This window comes from Diuraphis noxia, unplaced genomic scaffold (assembly GCF_037042655.1).
Source record: "Diuraphis noxia isolate RWA-SAM2 unplaced genomic scaffold, SU_Dnox_SAM2 contig0017, whole genome shotgun sequence".
Classification (NCBI taxonomy): Eukaryota; Metazoa; Arthropoda; class Insecta; order Hemiptera; family Aphididae; genus Diuraphis; species Diuraphis noxia.
The window spans coordinates 117,501-127,500 of record NW_028301727.1 but is presented as its reverse complement, the minus strand read 5'-3'; the positions used below and the strand labels follow the sequence as shown (position 1 = coordinate 127,500).

The following is a 10,000-nucleotide window of genomic DNA, read 5'->3' as shown; positions in this document are numbered from 1 at the left end:
CGGCTTCGCACGCGGTTCACGCGGTTGTACCAGGTAAAGCCGGCGATCTCACCCATTTATAGTTTGAGAATAGGTTGAGGTCGTTTCGGCCCCAATGTCCTCTAATCATTCGCTTTACCCGTATGAGACATCCTCCGTGTTACGAGCGGGTTGTTACCGCGCCGTACAGCGCGGAGTCCCACCGGCGTCCGTACGCCCGCGAACGGGCGGGACACATCGGCGCCAGCTATCCTGAGGGAAACTTCGGATGGAACCAGCTACTAGATGGTTCGATTAGTCTTTCGCCCCTATACCCAGCTCAGACGATCGATTTGCACGTCAGAATCGCTGCGGACCTCCATCAGGGTTTCCCCTGACTTCATCCTGGCCAGGCATAGTTCACCATCTTTCGGGTACCAACGTGTGCGCTAAGGGTGCGCCCCCGGACGGCCGGAGCCGACCTGGCGGAGACGCCCCCGGACTGCGGACCAGCGCGACTTTGAACGCCGGTGGGTTCGGTCGCTAGGCCATCGTCCGCACCGTAAACGGTTCACTTCATTGCGCCAAACGTGGTTTTTCGTGAGATCACCGTTGACTCGCGCACACGTTAGACTCCTTGGTCCGTGTTTCAAGACGGGTCGGAAAGTAGCCCGAAACTCGTCGCCGACCGACGGACCCCGCCCTGCGGACGGGGCCGCGTCGACGGTTCATGCCGTCGGGCGAGCCGACCAGGAGCACCGGGGTTCGGCGCGAACGGTCACGCCGAGGCGCGACCGCCGCGACGAACCGCCACCCGGGCCCCTTCGGCCGGCGCCCAACGAGTCGCGACGTCCGCTGACCGAGCGAAAGATCCGGCCGGCGGTGAGACCCACCGACCGTGAATTCGCCCGGCGGGGACCTCGCGGGCTCGTCCGTTTACACCCGAACGGTTTCACGTTCTTATGAACTCTCTCTTCAAAGTTCTTTCAACTTTCCCTCACGGTACTTGTCCACTATCGGTCTCGTGGCCGTATTTAGCCTTAGATGGAGTTTACCACCCGCTTCGGGCTGCACTCTCAAGCAACCCGACTCGAAGGCGCGGTCCGATCCCGGAACGCTGTGACGGCCTCTACTGGCCTGGCACCATCTGCGGGCCATGGCCCCGTTCAAGGGAGACTTGGACCGTCACGTGCGCCCCGGCAACGAGGCCGGCCCGTACGCCACAACTCCCATACGTGCCGCGACACAAAGTGCGCGGCGGGATTCGGCGATGGGCTTTTCCCTGTTCGCTCGCCGCTACTGGGGGAATCACGGTTGTTTTCTTTTCTCCGCTTATTAATATGCTTAAATCCGGCGGGTAGTCCCGCCTGATCTGAGGTCGGAACAAGTGTGTGGTACGTGTGGTGGTGGTAACTGGTGCGCGGGTCCGCGCTCCGTCCGCGCGGCGACGGTCCGCGTCCGCTTCTCGGTTGCCGGAGAGGTGGCGTCTCGAGGACGACTCTCAGCCGACCCGGCCGCGCTCTCGCGCGGCGGGCGGACGGGACGTGCCGTTCGACGGCGCGAGAACCCGTGACTGTTTGCCGTCACAACTTGGGCGGACGACCGGGGGCAGCCGCGAGCGGTAGCCCGCGTTTTCCCCGGTCGAGCCGCCAAACTCGCGCGGGCGCGGCGTGCGGCGACGGGCGCGCGGGCGCCCGGTCCCCGTGAGGACCGGACGCGGCGCGCGCGCTCCGCCGGACGCCTGCCGTGCCGGCGCATCGGTCTGGCCGAGTATCCGGTATACGACCCTCAGACAGGCGTGGCCCGGACCCGCGGGTCACCGAGGCCGCAATGTGCGTTCGACTGGTCGATGTTCGTATAACCTGCGGATTACACGACGACGCGCAGATAGCTGCGGTCTTCATCGATCCACGAGCCAAGTGATCCGCCGTTCGGGGTCGGGTGTTTGTTTTTTTTTTTTTTTCGTTTACACAATCGTCTTCCGACGACGGTAACCATCTTTCGGTCGACTCTCGGTCGGGGGGTCGCGGCGCGCGGGCGGTCGGCGGACGACAACCGTGCGCGGTTGTCGCGCGCGAGCGCACGCGGCCACGGGGTCGGATTAGGCGCGCGCGAGACCGGCAAGCGAGTCGCCGGCGCCGCGGGCCCGTCTCTAATGATCCTTCCGCAGGTTCACCTACGGAAACCTTGTTACGACTTTTACTTCCTCTAAACGGCCGAGTTCGGTCATCTTCCCGGTCGCGCGACGACCCAGCCCCCGAGGGGGCCGAATAACGCGCGTCCAGTCCGAAGACCTCACTGCGGTCGTTCAATCGGTAGTAGCGACGGGCGGTGTGTACAAAGGGCAGGGGACGTAATCAACGCGAGCTGATGACTCGCGCTTACTGGGAATTCCCTCGTTCACGTGGAAAAATTGCAAGCCACGATCCCTAAGCACGAAGGAGGTTCAGCGGGGTTACCCGGAAGCCTGTCGGCCCAGGAATGTTAACACACGCTGATTCCTTCAGTGTAGCGCGCGTGCGGCCCAGAACATCTAAGGGCATCACAGACCTGTTATCGCTCAGTCTCGTGCGGCTATTTTCGTCCGCCGCCTGTCCCTCTAAGAAGAGTTTAAGCTCCTGGGAGCCGGCGGTAGCCCTAGTAACGTATCGTGATCCGCCGGCGACGGCCGCGAACGCGGCGCGCTTCACCGCGGAGCCCAGCGCACGACTGACGCACGGCGACCGGAGGTTGCCCCCGACCCCCGCACGCCCGCCGCACGCCGGGACGCGGATGGCGCGGCCGCGCCCGACGACCGCCGTGGACGACGGGCGAACGCGTTCGGGGATACCGGCCGAGCCGACGGGAACGCGAACGCAGACGGCCGAAACCGCCGGCGCCGCGCCACGCCGACCCGGTTTACCCGCCTAGTTAGCAGGACAGAGTCTCGTTCGTTATCGGAATTAACCAGACAGATCGCTCCACCAACTAAGAACGGCCATGCACCACCACCCACCGAATCAAGAAAGAGCTCTCAATCTGTCAATCTTTCCGGTGTCCGGGCCTGGTGAGGTTTCCCGTGTTGAGTCAAATTAAGCCGCAGGCTCCACTCCTGGTGGTGCCCTTCCGTCAATTCCTTTAAGTTTCAACTTTGCAATCATACTTCCCCCGGAACCGAAAGCTTCGGTTTCCCGGAAGCTGCCCGCCGGGTCGTTAATGAAACGCCGGCGGATCGCTAGCTGGCATCGTTTACAGTTAGAACTAGGGCGGTATCTGATCGCCTTCGAACCTCTAACTTCGTTCTTGATCATACGAGAACGTACTTGGCAAATGCTTTCGCGTCAGTTCGTCTCGAGACGATCCAAGAATTTCACCTCTAACGTCTCGGTACGAATGCCCCCGCCCGTCTCTGTTGATCATTACCTCCGGTCCCGAAAACCGGCCCGGCGGGACGCGCGGGCGACTGGCGCCCGCGGCCCGGCGGCCCGCGCACGGAAACGCCCCGGAGGGCGGTTTCGCGCGCCCGCGAAGGGCGGAGATGCGCGGGACCGAGGTCTTGTTCCATTATTCCATGCGACCAGTATTCAGGGCCTTTTGACGAGACGGCCGTGAAGCCGCCCCGCCAGATTTGAGCCTGCTTTGAGCACTCTAATTTGTTCAAAGTAAACGTGTCGGCCCGCCGACGGCACTCGGTGAAGAGCACCGCGCAGCAAGATTGGAGTAGGCGGCCGCCGTCGTCGAACCCCGACGGCCGCGCGACGCGTGGCCGCGCGGCGCGCCGGGAGCACGAGACACGTGTCCGCCTGCCGACAATACGTCCGGCCGACGTGCCGGTAACTAACACCCCGAGACGGCTGACGAGCGCGACGGCGACCGCGCCGACGGGACACGTGGTCCCGCGGCACGGCCGGCCGCGACACGCCGGACCGCCAGGGTGGTCCGGCACCGCCCAGACACAGATCCGACTACGAGCTTTTTAACCGCAACAACTTTAATATACGCTATTGGAGCTGGAATTACCGCGGCTGCTGGCACCAGACTTGCCCTCCAATTGATCCTCGTTTAAAGGTTTTAAAGTGTTCTCATTCCGATTACGGGGCCTCGGATGAGTCCCGTATCGTTATTTTTCGTCACTACCTCCCCGTTCCGGGAGTGGGTAATTTGCGCGCCTGCTGCCTTCCTTGGATGTGGTAGCCGTTTCTCAGGCTCCCTCTCCGGAATCGAACCCTGATTCCCCGTTACCCGTTACCACCACGGTAGGCATGGAACCTACCGTCGACAGTTGATAAGGCAGACATTTGAAAGATGCGTCGCCGGTACGGAGACCGTGCGATCAGCTCGAAGTTATTCAGAGTCACCAGGTCTTTGCGCGGGCCGCGATCGGGACGCGCACGAAGCGCGCCGCGACGGGCCGGTTTTGATCTAATAAAAGCGTTCCTCCCGCGCGCGACGCCCGAGAGCGCCGCGACGGTCGGAACTCTGTCGGCATGTATTAGCTCTAGAATTACCACAGTTATCCAAGTAACTTGGGTACGATCTAAGGAACCACAACTGATTTAATGAGCCTTTCGCGGTTTCACCTTAATGCGGCTTGCACTGAGACATGCATGGCTTAATCTTTGAGACAAGCATATGACTACTGGCAGGATCAACCAGGGATCTCGGGTTTACTGCTACCGCGCCCCGCGACCGCCACGCGCGTGGCGGCCTGGGACGCGTGCGTCCGAGCGCCGGTCCGACGCCCCGCGGAAGGGGGCGGCGAGCCGACGCCGAGGGCGATCGCGTGGCCGGGACCGCTGTGGGTCACGGCCGCGCGACCGACCGCGGTTCAACAACAACAAAATGTGTGTGTGGTGTGGTCGGCACACGGAGTGCGACACGTTGACGAGACGGACCGGGTGACGGTCGACCGCCGGGTTCGGGTGACGGTGTGTGCACGGGTCCCCGGCGAGCGTACCGAGACCGGCTCTCGCCCGATTCGTAACGGCCCCCAGCCGAGATCGAGGGGGAAGCCGGGACGCGACGCGAAGTCCGCCGTCCCGTGGCTTCGCCCCGGCGACCGCCGGGCGCGGCGACGATGGCCGGCCGCGGCGGGAATGTTCTGGCGTCGAGTGTTCGTGACACGCGGAACGGTAACGGGAGTCGTCATCGGTGTGGATTGGCGCGCGCCGCGCAAACACCGGCTGGTGGACGCGCGGCGCCGGTTGAGTTTCGCCACTCGGATTGCGAGATGGGTCGGCGGCCGAAACGCGGACGCGTGTCACCTTCCGCCGGCTCTCACCGGACCGGCCACTCAACCGACGGTGTCCCGCGTACGTGGACGACCGTCAGTTGGCGGCGACCGGTGGGCGCCGCGAGGTGTACGCGCCGTCTTCGGCGTCGCCCGTGGCTTTGCTGTTGTGGTGTTCGTGATCGGCGGCCGGCCGTCGACTGCAACGCCGACGACCGAACCGCTCACAAATTTACAAAATCCCGGGTTTTTCCACCTTAATGGCGTAGCGTCGTTCGTGTAACAGTGGACGCGCGCCCGTGGACTACCGCAATCCGCGCCCGTATCGGATCCCCCCGCCCGAACACTAATACCCCCGCCACAATCGCATTTCGCCTAACGTTGTTACAAGTCGTCGACCACCGTACGCACGCCGCTTGGCGGCACGGCACGAAAAAAAGTGGCGGGACGCAAATCTAGCCGGCCGACCACCTACGACACCGACCACCGGGCGCGCGGATTGGGACAGTGATAATACATTTCGTCTAACCGACCACCCGTAATGGCGTAGCGTCGCTCGTGCAACAGTGGACGCGCGCCCGTCAACTACCGCAATCGGCGCGCGTATCGGTTCCCCCCACCCGAACACTAATACCCCCGCCGCAATCGCACAATCGAAAAATATTTAAAAATCGCATCACGTCCGTCGGACCTACTATTCCTGATAGTATTCGGTGCGCCCGACGAGATCACCTCTTTGGTTCGTCCACCGAACACCGACCGATAACGAGTTATTGGGTTTGGAAAAAATCGCGATCCAAAAACTCCGGTTTCGAAACCCCGTGCAACGTCGACGTCCGGGCTGCCCGCATGCGACCTACCCCGGCTCGACGGACCACCGTGGACGGTCGACTGGAAAATAATACGTGTTCATCGTAAACGACGTTAGGACGCGCGTAACAGTGCTACGTAATTTTTTTTCACCCGACCACCCGACATGAACAAATCTTCTCCCGTCCCACCGACCGCGGTCTACCCGGGCCACCCGAGCGCATTTCGTCTAACCGACCACCCGTGACGTTGTTACAAGTCGTCGACCACCGTACGCACGCCGCTTGGCGGCACGGCACGAAAAAAAATGGCGGGACGCAAATCTAGCCGGCCGCCATGCGGTCCCGAGTAGCAGTACCGGCCGACCGCCTACGACACCGACCACCGGGCGCGCGGATTGGGACAGTGATAATACATTTCGTCTAACCGACCACCCGTAATGGCGTAGCGTCGCTCGTGCAACAGTGGACGCGCGCCCGTCAACTACCGCAATCGGCGCGCGTATCGGTTCCCCCCACCCGAACACTAATACCCCCGCCACAATCGCACAATCGAAAAATATTTAAAAATCGCATCACGTCCGTCGGACCTACTATTCCTGATAGTATTCGGTGCGCCCGACGAGATCACCTCTTTGGTTCGTCCACCGAAAACCGACCGTTAACGAGTTATTGGGTTTGGAAAAAATCGCGATCCAAAAACTCCGGTTTCGAAACCCCGTGCAACGTCGACGTCCGGGCTGCCCGCATGCGACCTACCCCGGCTCGACGGACCACCGTGGACGGTCGACTGGAAAATAATACGTGTTCATCGTAAACGACGTTAGGACGCGCGTAACAGTGCTACGTAATTTTTTTTCACCCGACCACCCGACATGAACAAATCTTCTCCCGTCCCACCGACCGCGGTCTACCCGGGCAACCCCGAGCGCATTTCGTCTAACCGACCACCCGTGACGTTGTTACAAGTCGTCGACCACCGTACGCACCCGCGTAAATCGAACGCTGCACGCCGCGTGGCTGCACGGCACGAAAAAAAATGGCGCCGCCTGCGCGGGCGGGACGCAAATCGCGTCCCGCTAGCCGGCCGCCAGGCGGTCCCGCGTAGCAGTGCGGCCGACCACCTACGACACCGACCACCGGGCGCGCGCGGATTGGGACAGTGATAATACAACATGCACACTGTCCTTATTACCATCTGGTAATTTTTTTTTCACCCGACATGAACAAATCTTCTCCCGTCCCACCGACCGCGGTCTACCCGGGCAACCCCGAGCGCATTTCGTCTAACCGACCACCCGTGACGTTGTTGCAAGTCGTCGACCACCGTACGCACCCGCGTAAATCGAACGCTGCACGCCGCGTGGCTGCACGGCACGAAAAAAAATGGCGCCGCCTGCGCGGGCGGGACGCAAATCGCGTCCCGCTAGCCGGCCGCCAGGCGGTCCCGCGTAGCAGTGCGGCCGACCACCTACGACACCGACCACCGGGCGCGCGCGGATTGGGACAGTGATAATACAACATGCACACTGTCCTTATTACCATCTGGTAATTTTTTTTTCACCCGACATGAACAAATCTTCTCCCGTCCCACCGACCGCGGTCTACCCGGGCAACCCCGAGCGCATTTCGTCTAACCGACCACCCGTGACGTTGTTGCAAGTCGTCGACCACCGTACGCACCCGCGTAAATCGAACGCTGCACGCCGCGTGGCTGCACGGCACGAAAAAAAATGGCGCCGCCTGCGCGGGCGGGACGCAAATCGCGTCCCGCTAGCCGGCCGCCAGGCGGTCCCGCGTAGCAGTGCGGCCGACCACCTACGACACCGACCACCGGGCGCGCGCGGATTGGGACAGTGATAATACAACATGCACACTGTCCTTATTACCATCTGGTAATTTTTTTTTCACCCGACATGAACAAATCTTCTCCCGTCCCACCGACCGCGGTCTACCCGGGCAACCCCGAGCGCATTTCGTCTAACCGACCACCCGTGACGTTGTTGCAAGTCGTCGACCACCGTACGCACCCGCGTAAATCGAACGCTGCACGCCGCGTGGCTGCACGGCACGAAAAAAAATGGCGCCGCCTGCGCGGGCGGGACGCAAATCGCGTCCCGCTAGCCGGCCGCCAGGCGGTCCCGCGTAGCAGTGCGGCCGACCACCTACGACACCGACCACCGGGCGCGCGCGGATTGGGACAGTGATAATACAACATGCACACTGTCCTTATTACCATCTGGTAATTTTTTTTTCACCCGACATGAACAAATCTTCTCCCGTCCCACCGACCGCGGTCTACCCGGGCAACCCCGAGCGCATTTCGTCTAACCGACCACCCGTGACGTTGTTGCAAGTCGTCGACCACCGTACGCACCCGCGTAAATCGAACGCTGCACGCCGCGTGGCTGCACGGCACGAAAAAAAATGGCGCCGCCTGCGCGGGCGGGACGCAAATCGCGTCCCGCTAGCCGGCCGCCAGGCGGTCCCGCGTAGCAGTGCGGCCGACCACCTACGACACCGACCACCGGGCGCGCGCGGATTGGGACAGTGATAATACAACATGCACACTGTCCTTATTACCATCTGGTAATTTTTTTTTCACCCGACATGAACAAATCTTCTCCCGTCCCACCGACCGCGGTCTACCCGGGCAACCCCGAGCGCATTTCGTCTAACCGACCACCCGTGACGTTGTTGCAAGTCGTCGACCACCGTACGCACCCGCGTAAATCGAACGCTGCACGCCGCGTGGCTGCACGGCACGAAAAAAAATGGCGCCGCCTGCGCGGGCGGGACGCAAATCGCGTCCCGCTAGCCGGCCGCCAGGCGGTCCCGCGTAGCAGTGCGGCCGACCACCTACGACACCGACCACCGGGCGCGCGCGGATTGGGACAGTGATAATACAACATGCACACTGTCCTTATTACCATCTGGTAATTTTTTTTTCACCCGACATGAACAAATCTTCTCCCGTCCCACCGACCGCGGTCTACCCGGGCAACCCCGAGCGCATTTCGTCTAACCGACCACCCGTGACGTTGTTGCAAGTCGTCGACCACCGTACGCACCCGCGTAAATCGAACGCTGCACGCCGCGTGGCTGCACGGCACGAAAAAAAATGGCGCCGCCTGCGCGGGCGGGACGCAAATCGCGTCCCGCTAGCCGGCCGCCAGGCGGTCCCGCGTAGCAGTGCGGCCGACCACCTACGACACCGACCACCGGGCGCGCGCGGATTGGGACAGTGATAATACAACATGCACACTGTCCTTATTACCATCTGGTAATTTTTTTTTCACCCGACATGAACAAATCTTCTCCCGTCCCACCGACCGCGGTCTACCCGGGCAACCCCGAGCGCATTTCGTCTAACCGACCACCCGTGACGTTGTTGCAAGTCGTCGACCACCGTACGCACCCGCGTAAATCGAACGCTGCACGCCGCGTGGCTGCACGGCACGAAAAAAAATGGCGCCGCCTGCGCGGGCGGGACGCAAATCGCGTCCCGCTAGCCGGCCGCCAGGCGGTCCCGCGTAGCAGTGCGGCCGACCACCTACGACACCGACCACCGGGCGCGCGCGGATTGGGACAGTGATAATACAACATGCACACTGTCCTTATTACCATCTGGTAATTTTTTTTTCACCCGACATGAACAAATCTTCTCCCGTCCCACCGACCGCGGTCTACCCGGGCAACCCCGAGCGCATTTCGTCTAACCGACCACCCGTGACGTTGTTGCAAGTCGTCGACCACCGTACGCACCCGCGTAAATCGAACGCTGCACGCCGCGTGGCTGCACGGCACGAAAAAAAATGGCGCCGCCTGCGCGGGCGGGACGCAAATCGCGTCCCGCTAGCCGGCCGCCAGGCGGTCCCGCGTAGCAGTGCGGCCGACCACCTACGACACCGACCACCGGGCGCGCGCGGATTGGGACAGTGATAATACAACATGCACACTGTCCTTATTACCATCTGGTAATTTTTTTTCACCCGACATGAACAAATCTTCTCCCGTCCCACCG

At 62.0% G+C, this 10,000-nt stretch overlaps 3 non-coding genes across 3 annotated transcripts in view; all 3 read right to left on the bottom strand.

Annotated features, from left to right (window-relative positions):
- The window catches only part of LOC149054001 (large subunit ribosomal RNA), a 4,197-nt gene extending 2,858 nt beyond the window's left edge, over positions 1 to 1,339 (bottom strand). Inside the window, exon 1 of the ribosomal RNA XR_016192396.1 lies at positions 1 to 1,339. This exon is cut by the window's left edge and continues 2,858 nt beyond it. This is a non-coding gene — a ribosomal RNA (large subunit ribosomal RNA).
- A 401-nt stretch (positions 1,340 to 1,740) lies between these two features.
- On the bottom strand, positions 1,741 to 1,897 carry LOC149054000 (5.8S ribosomal RNA). Its single transcript, XR_016192376.1, has one exon. It is a non-coding gene; the product is annotated as a 5.8S ribosomal RNA (ribosomal RNA).
- Positions 1,898 to 2,111: 214 nt separating this feature from the next.
- On the bottom strand, positions 2,112 to 4,596 carry LOC149053999 (small subunit ribosomal RNA). Its single transcript, XR_016192386.1, has one exon. It is a non-coding gene; the product is annotated as a small subunit ribosomal RNA (ribosomal RNA).
- Between the last annotated feature and the right edge of the window lie 5,404 nt (positions 4,597 to 10,000).